General features: G+C 39.5%; 1 protein-coding gene across 8 annotated transcripts in view; it reads right to left on the bottom strand.

Moving 5' to 3' along the window:
• Positions 1-16,527, bottom strand: part of EXOC6 (exocyst complex component 6) — a 404,697-nt gene that overhangs the window by 222,768 nt on the left and 165,402 nt on the right. The gene's annotated exons all lie outside the window — the stretch shown is intronic.

Below are 16,527 nucleotides of genomic sequence, written 5' to 3' on the forward strand. Positions count from 1 at the left end.
TCAAAAAAGAAGCATTGAAGCCTTAATGTAAATTCACAAAACTTTGCTCTCCACCTCTTCCTGTGTACCTGTTGTGAGTGGCAGTAGCCATTTAAATATTAACATATTTTTACCAAACAGCAAATAAGCTTTAGATTAGGCCAACACTGACCTCTGTAGATGCAGGCACTGTGGTGTAACTCCATCCTCAAAATTCACAGCAAAGTACAATTTCATTTTAGCAGCTTAGCTATTATTCTGCTCCGCTTCCAGCAGTGACTTGGCAATCTCCTCAGCCTCCTTATCACTAGTTCAACTTTTTTTTGTTATAGTTTTTTTTTATAGACAGGTGTATGTGACACCATTTTTTTTATTCAGACACCATTATTTTAAGGCCTGTGGCAAAAGCAATTACTGCTAAACATAAAGTCTAGTTATTTAAAGGATAATGCCACCTTTTGTAAAAAAAATAAAAATAAATGCACATCTGTTTGCAGAAAAAAAATGTGCATGTATTATTTTTTTTTACTCTGCAGCCTTTAAAGCAGATTGCAGGTGTAATGCCAGGATCTTGCAGACTCTAAAGTACACTGTCTGCCTATACGGGCAGGCAGTTATCAAATGGCAGGAGGATCAATGAACTACGAGAGCGCTCACCAGCGCCCTCGCAGTTCTTTGAGAGCTACAAGCCATAATGTCTGAATGGCTGCCAGTTTTTGTAGTCTAATTCATTCAGAGATAGGGCAGAACCCTGCATGGCCATGCTGTTATCAAATTGTGACAGTGGGTGTATGGAGAAGATCCCCTGCACGCTGTTACAAAGCAGGGAGCACTGTCGTCGAGAGGTTGCTGCATAGGAGCATTTTACACCCTAAATATGGATGTAAAATGTAACATGCTCCTTTAAAACTGAACTCAAAGCAAACTAGCTGAATCCAGTTACATACAGTGCCTTGCAAAAGTATTCATCCCCTTGGCTTTTTACCTATTTTGTTACATTACAGCCTTTAGTTCAATGTTTTTGTAATCTGAATCATATGTGATGGATCAGAACACAATAGTCTAAGTTGGTGAAGTAAAATAAGAAAAATATATACATAAAACTATTTTTCAGAAATAAAAAAATTATAATTGGCATTGATAATTGGCATGTGCGTATGTATTCACCCCCTTTGTTATGAAGCCTATAAAAAGCTCTGGTGCAACCAATTACCTTCAGAAGTCACATAATTAGTGAAATGATGTTCACCTGTGCAATCTAAGCGTCATATGATCTGTCATTACATATACTCACCTTTTTGAAAGGCCCCAGAGGCTGCAACACCTAAGCAAGAGGCACCGCTAACCAAACACTGCCATGAAGACCAAGAAACTCTCCAAACAAATAAGGGAGAGAAGTACAAGTCAGGGTTAGGTTATAAAAAAATATCCAAATCTTTGATGATCCTTAGAAGCACCATCAAATCTATCATAACCAAATGGAAAGAACATGGCACAACAGCAAACCCGCCAAGAGACGGCCGCACACCAAAACTCACGGACTGGGCAAGGAGGGTATCAATCAGAGAGGCAGCACAGAGACCTAAGGTAACCCTGGAGGAGCTGCAGAGTTCCACAGCAGAGACTGGAGTAACTATCTGTACATAGGATGACAATAAGTCATACGCCCCATAGAGTTGGACTTTATGGCAGAGTGGCCAGAAGAAAGCCATTACTTTCAGCAAAAAACAGAATAGCATGTTTTGAGTTTGCGAATAGGCATGTGGGAGACTCCCAAAATGTATGGAGTAAGGTGCTCTGGTCTGATGAGACTAAAATTTAACTTTTTGGCCATCAAAGAAAACACTATGTCTGGCGCAAACCCAACACATCACCCAAAGAACACCATCACCACAGTGAAACATGGTGGTGGCAGCATCATGCTGTGGGGATGTTTTTCAGCAGTCGGGACTGGGAAACTGGTCAGGGTTGAGGGAAAGATGGATGGTGCTAAATACAGGGATATTTTTAAGCAAAACCTGTACCACTCTGTGTGCGATTTGAGGCTAGGACGGAGGTTCACCTTCCAGCAGGACAATGACCCCAAACACACTGCTAAAGCAATACTTGAGTGGTTTAAGGGGAAACATGTAAATGTGTTGGAATGGCCTAGTCAAAGCCCAGACCTCAATCCAATAAAAAATCTGTGGTCAGACTTAAAGATTGCTGTTCACAAGCGCAAACCATCCAACTTGAAGGAGCTGGAGCAGTTTTGCAAGGAGGAATGGTAAAAACCCAGTGGTAAGATGTGGCAAGCTCAGAGAGACTTATCCAAAGCGACTTGGAGCTGTGATAGCTGCAAAAGGTGTCTCTATAAAGTATTGACTTTAGGGGGGTGAATAGTTATGCACATTTTCTGTTATTTTGTCCTATTTGTTTGCTTCACAATAAAAAAAAATCTTCAAAGTTGTGGGCATGTTCTGTAAATTAAATGATGCAAATCCTCAAACAATCCATATTAATTCCAGGTTGTGAGGCAACAAAACTCGAAAAACGCCAAGGGGGGTGAATACTTTTGCAAGGCACTGTACATTAGTGAAATACATATATGAGAGCTGCTTTACCTACCAAAGGATTTGTATTTCTCTCTATTCGGTCCTGAGATTTACACAGCTCTGCCACACAGTACAATACTAAAGTGGAACTTTTTCTGCAACAGTCCTCGTTTTACTTACAGGTCTCCCCCCAAACCCCCTTCAACACACACACCCCTATCCTGTGAATGGAGAACTGGGCATACTGATAAGATCCTGTCAGGTCACTCTGTTCACTTCTCCTATCTGCATGCTCCTTGGGCTGCTTCTTCCTACTCTTCTTTGAGCTCTGTTGTATAGAGACTTCAGCAAGCTAATCACAAGTCAAATTCAGGTATACTGCTTTCATTTAGACGTGCTTTTAAAACCTTCTGAGGGCCATTTTAAGATTTTTTCAGAACTAAAGTAACAGCAGCAGAGTGTTGTAATGTTGTATCCTCTGCTTGAAGGATAACTCTCTCTCTTATTCCATGCATATAGTTTTAATTTACAAAAGCTTTTGCACTGTGTTAGCCAACAACAAAAGTGGATGTTTGGATTTAGGGTGACACCATTTATTGGCCAACTAAATAAAATGTAGTGCAAGCTTTCGAACCACACTGGCCTCTTCTTTAAGCAATATGCCTGAAAAAGAGGAAGCATGATTTCAAATACATTTTTCAGATATCAACACATTGAAAGGGATAATTAAACAAAGGTGTTCACTCGGGCCTGCAGTACACCTCTTAGCGCCAAAAGAGAAATGCTGTTCTAAAGTACAGATGAAATTGGTTAAAAAATGCCAGTATCACCCAATTTGTTATCACAAAGTGGCTGACAGCATCAAATAATACGGTAAAAGCAGCCGTTTAAAACACAATCAAATTGTAAAAAGGCAGTATATATAAAACAATAAAATTGTGATAATACACTACAAACAGCGCTAGTGTTGAGCAAAAAACACTTCACCGTTCCGGAGATCAGCCGGTTCAGAGCCCCAAGAAGCAAGAGAACACTTTCTGGTTGTGGATCCAGCTGCGGTGGAGCGCATACGTCACTTCAGGCGTCGTGTAGGCCACGCCTGACGCGTTTCGTCATATCCTGACTTCAACAGAGGGCATCACGCTGATCTCCGGAACGGTGAAGTGCACAGTTTACATGCTTCCATTGCTTGATTGATTGCAGTGATTTTGTACATATATTTATGGAGGGGGGTTTTGTGAGATGTGAAGGGTTTCTTTTAATAAATGGGATTACGCTATGTGCGCTTTTCTTTTGTCATTGATTTATTTGGAGTCCTGATCCCCCATGACTCCCCATGAGTGGTGTTGGTAGCAGTTTTGGTTAAAGAGGTTATCTTCCCTTGGAGGCTTACATATTTTTCAGCTCTGGTGAGTTTAACCCCCAGAGGGGAGCGTGTTCTCACATGGTGGAAATGAACTGACCGGTGGAAGGTGCACACTGAGACTCTGCTTTATGATCACCTATGAACACTCTCTGAACCACTCTTTATGCTCTTCACTACTCTTCAAGGACTTTCGTGTGAAGTTGGCCACATGATTTTATGTTTTTTGCTCAACACTAGCGCTGTTTGTAGTGTATTATCACAATTTTATTGTTTTATATATACTGCCTTTTTACACATTGAAAGGGATGCTAGATGAACTACAAGGTGATTTGATAATAGAATTCAAGGACAAGATGCTAACTGTCTTTTTATAAAAATGGAAATAATAGATCCCTTTATTTTTATATTAAGGCACCATAAAATGTGGGAATATATAGACTGTGGTAATGTGAAAACAGTAAATATCTTGAACAACAATAGGAAAAATATTGTACAGTAAAACCTTGGATTATTGAGCATAATTTGTTCCGGAAACATGCTTGTAATCCAAAGCACTTGTATATTAAAGCAAATTTCCCCATAAGAAATAATGGAAACTCAGATGATTCGTTTCCACAACCATTTATTCATAAGTCCTTCAGTTTATAGTCCATATAAAAAGATTATAGCAAAGTGACCAGGTTGTGTAACCATAAAATGTCCATCCACAAATGGAAGCCTCCACAAGGGGATTAGAAGCAAAATCCAGCAGAAGCTACAGAGTATAAAAGAGAAGAGAGGTGCCTCTAAGTGTAGCAATATGGTTACATTTAATGAAGGTACAACATTTAGGAACTCACATGGTTGATGATTAAAAAGAGGCACATCTAAGTATGCAGGCATCCGGGGTGAAGCTGTCCACATAAACTGTCCTCCACACAGCCGCCTCTCACCGCTGCCAGTCTGCAATCGTGATCAGGAAGACTACCCTGCAGTAGAGCGATTTGAAAGCGAGGCTTGAAGAGCTTGTGCAAAGGATGACGTCAGAGGCAGTGCGGAGGACAGTCTATGTGGACAGCTTTACCCCGGATGCCTGCATACTTAGATGTGCCTGTTTAAATCATCAACCATGTGAGTTGCTAAATGTTGTACCTTCATTAAATATAACCATATTGCTACACTTAGAGGCACCTCTCTTCTTTTTTATACTCAGTTCTGACTTGACCCTACTTGTATATCAAAACATCACTTGTATATCAAGTCAAAATTTATTTTTAAATTTTGCTTGTCTTGCAAAACGCTCTCAAACCAAGGTTTATATAATTACAGGGATGTAAGATGCTTCACTTGCGAAAGAATCTGAACTTTTATTCATACAATCTTGTGAAATAAAATCTCTTTCAGATAACACAAGTACATTTTCAATTTTCATTCAAGCAGTTGCACAGCTTGGTCAAGAACACTCCAATAGCCTGCTGAATAGACAAAACAAAACCCAGCAGTCCAGCAATGGGGTCATCCGTCTGCTCTCTTCCTAAAATGTCCTCAAAGTCAAGAATTGCACATAATTTCAGCTACCCACATCTCTGCATCTGAATCTAAAGTTGCACAAAAATCACATTATATACCCACTTCAGATGCAACCTGAAGGTGTAATTTTTTTATCTCCATAGATATTTATCCTTCAATTTTCTAGCTTTAAAAACAATAAACACACAATATACAATTAGAAATTGATGTATACGAAAGCATGGAAGGTCTGGCATCAGACTTACACCAGAAAATGACAACACTCATGTATCTAAGGTGAAATCAATGTTTTTATCCCAAGTAGATCGTGATGACTTGAATGTTACGTTTGTTTGACATGTTCAGAATACATATGTGTGCACAATAGTTCCAATGAGATATGTTTAAACCAATGTATCTAAACCCATACGATATGATGATAGCCTAGTACACTGCAATGAAGTGTACACACATATTCAATATACAATGCCACTGTCTTAATAACTTGTTCTGTTCTTTTTCTTTTGAAAAAAACAATAAAAACGATTGAAATTAAAAATTGATGTATACAATAAAAAGTGGCAATAGAGTACAAAGATAAAAAAAAATAACCCTTTGAGATGTAAAACTAAAACTGGGGGTGACTGAGTAAATTCAGGAAGGAAGTGAGGAAGTGCTCTGCTGCTCCTAATTAGAGATTTGTAGCTTAGTGGTTAGCATGTCTACCTGGCAAGATGGTGTACCTGGTTCAAATTCAGGTTAGGAACCTATAAACATGGAGTTTGCATGTTTTCCCTGTACGGTGTGGTGGGTTTCCTCCAGGTACTCCAGTTTCCTCCAACACTCCAAAGCCATGCTGGTAGGAGAATTGGCTCTTGTGTAAAATGTCCTTAGTATTTATATGTATGCTTATGAGGTTAGACTGCAAGCTCCTTGAATGCAAGGACTGAAAGTATGCAAAGTGCTGCGTAAATTGTCAGCACAATATAAACTGCCTGTAATAACAACAATGTTAAAGAATTTACTAATTGCTTTACCACAATGAATTGTGTTAATGAATTCCTGTTTGGCAAACCTTAGATTTTATGCAGATTTGAACCCTAACCGAACAGCATATAGTTCGCTAAACCACTGTTATTCATAAACCACTGCCATTTTTGTTTAAATAAAATTATATTTTCACCCTTTGTTTGCATCTTAGTGGCGCTGATCCCCTCCAGCCTCTTGTAGACAATTTCTGTCTATATACACTGGCTATGGTGATAGCTGTAAATCATTGTTCATGACTGGTTTTAGAAAGTCACAATAGTGGCCAATGTCTGAACAGTGAGTGTCAGCAGGGCAGCTTGCAGTTTCCACCATGGCTCGTGTGGAAGGGTTTCAATGCAGGAGCACAACTGGGAGAGGGTTGTCACCCTATAACAGGACCTTCATGGTCAGATCACAAAGTATTATTGAAAGCTGCAGATTAAAAAAAAATGTTTTTAAATTACATGGTAAAGCTTTGATGCGATTTTAGTGATCATTTATTTGGCTAAATCTTCTTTAACCGCTTCCGGACCGCCCCACGTACATTTTCTGGGGCTGGGCAGCCCAGGTGCGCAAAATCCCGTATCTGTACATGATTTTGTGCACGCGGTTTAGGGGGCGCGTGCGTGCCACTCCCGCTGTGATTGGACACAGCGGGAGCCAATCTGCGGGTCCAGAGGCCGCGAGGGCTGCCACGACCCGCTGATCGTTCTTTGGAGAGACGGATCAGCCGCCTGCCTGTGTAAACAAGGCAAACGGCGGATCTGCCAGGAAGGGAAAGAGAGATATTGTGATTCAGCTACGCTGAATCCCAAGTTCTCTCTTTTCCTTCAGTGTGACACTGCCCCACACAGTTAGTAAGCACCTCCCTAGGGAAAATTTAACCTTCTGATGGCCCCTAGTGTTAACCCCTTTCCTGCCAGTGCCATTTATACAGTAATCATTCTTTTTTTTTTTTTTAGCACTGATAACTGTGTGTGTCACTGGTCCCCAAAAAGTGTCAGATTTGTCTGCCGCAATGTCACAGTCCCACTAAAAATTGCAGATCGCCGCCATTACCAGTAAAAAAAAATGTAATAAAAGTCCCTAAAACTATCTTGTAGTTTGTAGACACTATATCTTTTGCGCAAACCAATCAATATATATCTAATATATATATATATATATATATATATATATATATATATATATATATATATATATATATATATACGGGTATGAAGAAATGCTGTAAAAATAGGAATGCTTTCAGAAATATATATTTTAATTGTTTATTTTTTTAATGAACAGAAGAAAAATCAAAATCAAATCAATATTTGGTCTGACTACCCTTTGGCTTCAAACCAGCATCAATTCTTCTAGGTACACACAGTGCTTGTGCACACAGTTTTTGAAGGAACTCGGCTGGTAGATTGTTCTAAACATCTTGGAGAATTAATTAAACAAAAGGTGCACTGTCTCCCAAATTTCCTAGAAAAACCAACTGTGCAAAATATGACTGAATAAAAAAAAATTGCATATACAACATGATTCACAAATAGAAGCTGATCCATGATGCAAACCTAGATCAGTGTTTCTCAACTCCAGTCCTTAAGGCGTCCCAACAGGTCATGTTTTCAGGCTTTCCATTATTTTGCACAGGTGATTTGATCAGTTTTACTGCCTTAGTAATTACCACAGCTGTTTCATCTGAGGGAAATCCTGAAAACATGAACTGTTGGGGCGCTTTGAGGACTGGAGTTGAGAAACACTGGCCTAGATAATCATAACATATGAAATTCCTTTAGTTGTGGAAAAGTTTAAAAAAATCATAATAAATGTGCAAAAAGTAAAGTCCATGTGTTAAAGTGCTGAGAAAAAGAGCTGTTGTGCTTTGCTGTAAACAATCAAAGGTGCTCCAAAAGTGCCGTGAGGTAATGCAGCCTCCTACCTGACTAAAATGATCTCAGATTATAGAGATCAAAAGAGAAATAATGAGAGAGAGATCATAAGAGAGATCATGAGAGAGAGAGATCGAGAGAGAGAGAGAGAGAGAGAGAGAGAAAGAGAGAGAGAGAGATCGAGAGAGAGAGAGAGAGAGATCGAGAGAGAGAGAGAGAGATCATGAGAGAGAGAGAGAGAGAGAGATAGAGAGAGAGAGAGAGAAGGTGGGACCACATCCATAGATATCTGAAAAGACCATAAATAGGGGAAAAATTATTTTCACGGTTTCCATTCTTAACCCCAAAAAAGTCAGTACTCGGAAGTTAAAATACAAAGATACTTTTGGCAGACTGGCACCTTGAAAATCCCTTTTTCCCTATTTTTGCTCTTTTCATATGTCTATGAATGTGGTCCTGTCAGTAAAACGTGCTTCATGTTTATATATATATATATATATATATATATATATATATATATATATATATAAAACAGTGGTGTCAGATCCAAAGCCTGTGCACTTTTCACAAAGTCCACCAAGTAAAGTACACTGTCCCATATTGTGTGTTCCTTCTACAACAGCCAAGGAAGGTCCACAGCAATAAAGTTGCTAACCATGTATATCACCATTCCATTCTTGTAGCCTACTACTGTTAGAGAACCATTTACGCTTCTAAAATTGTACCCGTCATTTCATACCAGTCTGCATTTTGTCTTTAATTTGTAAACACATTCTCATTCTATTCCTAATTCGGGTCATGCTTTGACTCCTTTGTAAGGACCTTGAGTGAAATCCTGGTGATCTCATTAAGGAGAACCTTTCAGAAAGAACCATCTGTGCGTTTGAAACCAGTGCACCACGAGCGCCTCATCTACCTACTGAATACAACATCATTTGTATGCAAGAAGAATAAAGCAGCTTAGCATTTTGATTTTTTTTAGGGGCACGAGGTTATCGCTGGGTCACAGTTACTTAACATTCCATTACTTGATACCAACACTCCCCCCTTCTGAGTTAGGAGCACAGCTAGAGGCACGCAACAGAGGCAAAGGAGAACACAGAACAAACCAAACAACAGGCTTCACCACTGAGCTAAACACCCCATAGATTAGCCAATATAACAAAGATTCACAAGCACTGCTTAACAAAATTTAAGGAAAAGCAATAAAAAAATGCTTACAGAAGACAAGACAATCCCACTGAAGTACATGGCAGAAATCCTAGACACCTACTTAGACACCAGGAAAACCTTGGATAAAACACAAGATTTTCTGATAAATTTTGAAAAAAAAAAGCCATTTACTAGACTCTACTTTTTGTTTACAGATGCAGTTTGAAAAAAAAATAAAGTTTTGTAGCAGGAAACAAAAAGCTATCTCGCTGAACATCCTGCCTTTATGGCTTGTGGACACCAACTACTGTAGTTCAGGATTAAAAAAATCAAAATAAATAAACCAAAATAATAAAAAAAAGACTCAAAAAACTGCTAACAAATTGATAATAGAATTCATAAAATCATAGTGGTTAATTAAAATCAACAAATTGCTTTTAATTAACCACTTTAAATAACCACGTTACCCTATTTTGCCACAATAATTTTCTCCAATTTAAAGAAATTTAAAATGTGAACTTGGAAGTAGCCATGAAAAAAATAGAAAAACAGGCTAGTGAATAAAGTGGTGAAAGACCACCGCACAAATTGTGACAACTTTCAATAAAATAATTCTCCAGTTTCTCTCCATTGAAAATAATAGATTGCACATTTTTAAGCGTGGCGTAAAACATTTTACATTTTGGAGGTGAAAGCAGAGCAAGTAAACTTGTTAATTAGTAATAGGTGTTATCCATTAGGAACATTTATTTTACCAAGATAATAATGTATAAAAAAGCATGTGAAATACTAATGAAATGGTTTATCACAAAAGACTGAAATAAGTCAAATCATTCCTAACTTAAATGTAAAAGCAAATTAAATTTTAAAGTTCTTTCAAACAACATTCATCAAGTCATCAATGTACTGAGGGTTTTCGTATGAATTTGTTCAAAAATCTACTAGTGGTGAAAGGTCTGGGGACTAAAACATATCGAGAGTGACTTCAGGAACTTATATGTACAGACTGGAGGAAAGAAGGGAAAAGGGAGACACAATTAAAACCTACATTAATACATCAAGGGGGGTGAAGAATGATTCAGGAGGGCAGTTTTTTCAATATAAAACCAAAATCAAGAGCATGGGGACATGACCTCAAACTAACTGGTGGAACGTTCAAAACTAATCTTAGAAAGTATTATTTTACTGAAAGGGTAGTTGAAGCTTGGAATAAACTTCCAGTAGAGCCAGTCAACTGTAAATGACTTCAAACATGCTTGGGACAAACATACACTACGTGATCTAAAGTATTGGGATGCCTGGCTCGCAGTCTCAGCTCTAATTCATCCCAAAGGTGTTCTATCGGGTTGAGGTCAGAATGCTTTGTGCACTGGTGTGCAGTCATGTTGGAACAGGAAGGGGCCATCCCCAAACAGTTCCCACAAAGTTGGGAGCATGAAATTGTTAAAAATATCTTGGTATGCCGACGCCTTAAGAGTTCTCCTCACTGGAACTAAGGGGCCAAGCCCAACCCCTGAAAAGAAACCCCACACCATAATAACCCATCCACCAAATGATTTGGACCAGTGTACAAAGCAAGGTCCATAAAGACATGGATGAGCGCATTTGGGGTGGAGGAACTTGACTGGCCTGCAGAGAGTCCTGACCTCAACCCGATAGAACACCTTTGGGATGAATTAGAGTGGAGACTGCGAGCCACGCCTTCTCGTCCACATTAGTGCCTGAAAGAATGGTCAAACATTCCCATTAGACACAATCCTAAACTTTGTGGAAGAGTTGAAGTTGTTATGGCTGCAAAGGGTGGGCCAACTCAATATTGAACCCTAAGGACTAAGACTGGTATGCCATTAAAGTTCATGTGCGTGTAAAGGCAGGCGTTCCAATACTTTTGGTTTTATAGTGTAGATCTATACTTAGACAAAAAAGTTAACAAAAAGAAAAAACAAAATAAATGGGCAGACTCAAAGTACTACTCAGTCTTTTTTCTGCTGTCACTTTTCCGTTTCTATATTTCTAGTGGGTGGCCAGCTTAACACTTGTTAATTTATTTTACTACAGGATAGAATAGAGAAGGCTTAGAGAATCTAACATGTTTTTTATTAATGTATGTCCTAAAAGGGGATATTTCTCTGTTCCTTTCCTGATGACCACTGTATCTGTACATGAAGTGAGAGGAAACAGGCAACAATAAAAGCCCCTGAAATGTGCCAATCTTTACCTACTCTACTGAAAAGCTGTTTTATTGCTGTATATTCCCCCACTAGAGAGATTTTGTCTCATCCTATGTCTCAGTCCCCTACTTTATGCAAAACTAAAAAAAAAATTGGCTGGATACATACTTTAAGGTTCCATGCAAACTGGGCTTACAAAACGTTGCTTCTACAGGAGTTTGGAGTTTTTTCTCCTGCCTGTAGAAGCAGCTCAATGTTATCCTATGTGTCCATGCACATTAGGACGTTTACAGGCATCTTTCAAGAGGAGAGTTTAGAAACCCATCACAAGTGCGTTTTAGAGAGAAGTTTTCAGGCAGAAACAAAATGCTAAACATTCATAAACGCACCTAAACATGGCATTTAGGAGCAATCAGCATTTTCAAGTGTACATTGATTACAATGAAAAATGAGCAGAGGGGAAAGTTTTGGGAAAAAACGCCTATAAAAGCAAATGCCATAAACTCTCCTAAATACTTGCGCAATACGAGCTACTATGAGCATTTTTTTCTGCCGCTTTTTCTGCCAGAGGTTCTGGCATTTTTTTCTGCTCCTAGTGTGCATGGACCCTAAAGAGCCTTAATTACTAAAGCATGATTTAATTAAACTTCAAACGTCCAATGTGCAGAAGAATTCAAGAAAAAAAAAATTCTTTCACATGATTGGATGTTTGGTGCAAAAACACACTTTAGTAAATCATCCCCCCAGTATTGGACTTTTCTATTCTATATTTCTTCCTTTAGAAAAAGACAAGACAGCACAAGATTTACACAGTGTACATCTTCACCGAGACAGATGTGATTTGTACAATATCATGGCATAATGTTCCCTTGCCTTGGCCACGATACAGTATATCAAACCAGTCAAAGTTGCAGGCTCTGCATTAGAAATTTGCTTTTCTCTACTAAACTTGGACTTCTTCATCATTATGACACAACTATAAAATTTTTATTACCAGAAAACAGGTCTAAGAAGATTTACTGCACTTGGGAAGATCCTGGACTAATCAGAGGAGTCTGAACTGAGAAGCAAAGGGAGACTATTAACAGAGGAAGGTGAAGTAATAAAACCCAATAAAAAAACAGCTAAAGGTCAGTTTTGCTTTTTTATGGCAGGACAGAAGCAAAAAACAAGTGATTAAATTCAAATAAGTCAATTAGAGAAGTGTCAGAAACTATTTGGCAGCTATAGCTGGTCATCACACTGCAAGAGCAGCAAATGTGCATACAGGGTAATGTAAATATGGAGCGCTAGGTAAACAGCTAGCGGAGTGTGACCAGGATTAGTGGGGTAAAGATAAAAAGTCCAACAAGTGTCCTAAGGAGCAAAGTCCATATGCTACTAAAGCCAGACCTATGCGATAGTATGCGATAGACAGTATCAGTGTCGGCAGCCAGCTGTTTGAGCAGGAGACTCTATATGCAATGAGAGAGGAAGAGAGAGCGGCGCTACTCTGAGTGTACCATTTTAGTTAAAAAGCATCAAATGTATTAGGTCATATTAAACCCACATTTGAGTAGAAATAGGTACGCGTGTGTAAGCTCTACCACTCCCCCTGTCCGTCACGGCTGACGTGTTCACTGCTTGCTGTGCTGATCTCCTCCAGCCTCGGAACTTCAAAAAGTGTCCAGAACTGCTGATCACCCCTGCCCAGCTGGATGGAAAGGATTCCCGCAGACTTATGCCCTGTACACACCATAGGATTTTCCGACAACAAAACCGTGGATTTTTTTCCGAAGGATGTTGGCTCAAGCTTGTCTTGCATACACACGGTCACACAAATGTTGTTGGAAATTCAGAATATCAAGAACGCGGTGACATACAACACGTACGACGAGCCGAGAAAAATGAAGTTCAATGCCAGTGCTGCTCTTCTGCTTGATTCCGAGCATGTGTGGACTTTTGTGCGTCGGACTTATGTACACACATTCAGAATTTCCGACAAAAAATTTGAGAACCTGCTCTCAAGCATTTGTTGGTGGAAATTCCGACAATAAATATTCTATGGAATATGCACACGGTCTGACTTTGCGACAACAAGCTCAAATCCAACATTTGTTGTCGGAAAATCCTATTGTGTGTACAGGGCATTATTACACACATGCCTACCTATTTTTACTCAAATGTGAGCTGAATATGACCTAATAAATCTGATGCTTTTTAACTAAAATGCTACACTCAGAGTGGCGCCGCTCTCTCTTCCTCTCGAAATGTTCATACAGTCACAGGTGCGCGATGAAACTATTGAAGAAACCCAGAGAAATTAGGTGATCACCTGATCTGGGAGATTCTGGCTGGTTAAGGTGTTGACTGTTAGATCCATGGGAACTTTGCCATACATCTAGAGCTGGGCCATTCACAAGGTAACCTAGATATGAGCCTAGGGTCCAGTAGATGTTTAGGGAACCCAGCTATAATCTTCATTATTCTGCAGTGAACCAGGTGAATAGTGCAGTTGTTAAAAGCTGTGTCCCTGACTGTCATTTCACAAGGAAGGGTGCGTTTATAGGTAGTTCAAGTCTGATGGGGCTGGCAATGCTAGTACAGACAATGCCAATGGGGCAGCATTTGTCTATGGGTGCCTGCAGAAGACAGTCCCAACTGATCATTCTTGGTGGGGTGAATGAAACGGGGCAGCATCTCTGTGCCTATTGCAGTTTTTATCAGTGACAATCAAAGGGATGGGGACCCGAGCTGCTAACTTGCCTAGGGTTAATTTCTGCAGGGTACCAGTCAAACGTTCCTGGGGAATAGGTGATCTCTGGTTTTATTTTTATGGATAATTACTACTGTTATCCTGAGATGAGGCTAACAAAGGTAGTCTGTAAACATGTACGCTAAAGGAATTCAACTGCGCATGGTTATGTTCCAATTTTTACAAAAATGGTTGCTTGATGGTCAGATAATGCTTGACTGTCCTGCTGCCATCTTAGGTCTACGTTTTAAAGAATTTTAAGACCACGGTTTTAGGTTCAGGCGGGTTTTATGATGTTCTCTACATATGCCTTTGTGACCCCAATTCAGACATCTTTAGAAAGTTCAGGCCCCTGTATGATTATTCTCTGCAAGCTGCCGTGTAACTGGCTGATTGTCAAGGAAACCCACCAACAGTGTTAATTTTTACATCAAATTTGGATTTAGTTTTAGTCATAGTCTTTTGACTAAAATGCTGTTTTAGTCGTATTTAAGTCTTTTGAATTGTTTACATTTTAGTCGTATTTTAGTCTCCAGAACATTTTAGTTGACTAAAATCTTCAATATCATAAAAAAAAAAAAATGCTTTTTGACCACTGTTTAGTTTGATGTCGAATTTCAATTTAGTTTTAGTCATAGTCTTTTGGCTAAAATGCCTTTTCTGTTTTAGTCGTATTTTAGTCATCTGAATTGAAACTAAAATTGTATTTTTGTTTATTTTTTTATCACTGAAAATATGCACTAAAAAAGCACAAAAAAATAAATAGCTACCCTTTAATAAGAATAAATAAATAAATAAATAAATAAATGAGCAGAAGTGGGCAATAAATATGTCTGGAATTTTGGAAGTTTGGTGTAAAACATATAATTACATTTATTTCACCCAATCCAAAGGCCTGGCAATCATCCTGGGTGCTTAATGTGCTGAACTTGGCTCCAGAAGTGGTTACGTACAATGATGGCATACACTGAAGGTAAACTTAACCTCTTATGGACCACCCCACGCATATATACTGAGACTACCTGTACGTGATTTTGTGCACTGCGTCTGGGAAGCACGCACACCACCGGCGACCCGCTCCCGCTGTAATTGGACACAGCTGGAGCCAGTTAGCGGGTCTGGCAGGCCCCCATGTCCGCCGGGACCAGCCAATCGTTTACAGGAGAGGCAGAACGACGGTCTGCTTATATAAACAAGGCAGACCGCCATTTTTTGAGAGGGGAAGATGGAGATCTTGTGTTTCTGCTAAGCACGGATCTCTGCCTTCCCACAGTCAAGGCACCCCCCCCCACAGTTAGATATAGTTTAAAGCATTTGTTACCCCAGCATTTCATATTCCTAATATGTGCCTGCTGTACCATGTACTTGGATAAAAAAGTATCCTGTTCTCTTTGCATTGCTTTCTTTGTGTGAAATCCCTGGAATTCCTGCCAGTCCCTCTGCTTTCCTGTTAAAAACTGACCACACTAAGCAGGAGAGCACACCGTGGTCAGTTCTCTGGCTATGCCTGCTCTCCTCCAATGATCAGACTTGTCCTGACACGCCCCCCATGCACAGCCTTACACTGTGAAGATCAGTGTACTGTTGCTTCTCCTCCCCCAGCTCTAATGCAGATGAGAACAGAGGAAATGTGATCACTCTAATGCCCTGTACACACGATCGGACATTGATCAGACATTCCAACAACAAAATCCATGGATTTTTTCCGACGGATGTTGGCTCAAACTTGCATTCACACGGTCACACAAAGTTGTCGGAAAATCCGATCGTTCTGAACGAGGTGACGTAAAACACGTACATCGGGACTATAAATGGGGCAGTAGCTAACAGCTTTTGTCTCTTAATTTATTCTGAGCATGCGCGGCACTTTATGCGTCGGATTTGTGTACACACGATCGGAATTTCCGACAACGGATTTTGTTGTCAGAAAATTTTATAGCAAGCTCTCAAACTTTGTGTGTCGGAAATTCCTATGGAAAATGTGTGATGGAGCCTACACACGGCCGGAATTTCCGACAACAAGGTCCTATCACACATTTTCTATCAGAAAATCCTATCGTGTGTACAGGGCATTAGAAGAAAGGGGAAAGAAGGTATTTATAATGTTTTGTTATATCCATACACAGATGTTTGCCTTGCATTTCTATTTTAAATGGAATGGGTTGTTTTACAAGGTGATCACTTTAAGGCCTAT

This window comes from Aquarana catesbeiana, linkage group LG08 (genome assembly GCF_042186555.1).
Source record: "Aquarana catesbeiana isolate 2022-GZ linkage group LG08, ASM4218655v1, whole genome shotgun sequence".
NCBI classification, from domain to species: Eukaryota; Metazoa; Chordata; class Amphibia; order Anura; family Ranidae; genus Aquarana; species Aquarana catesbeiana.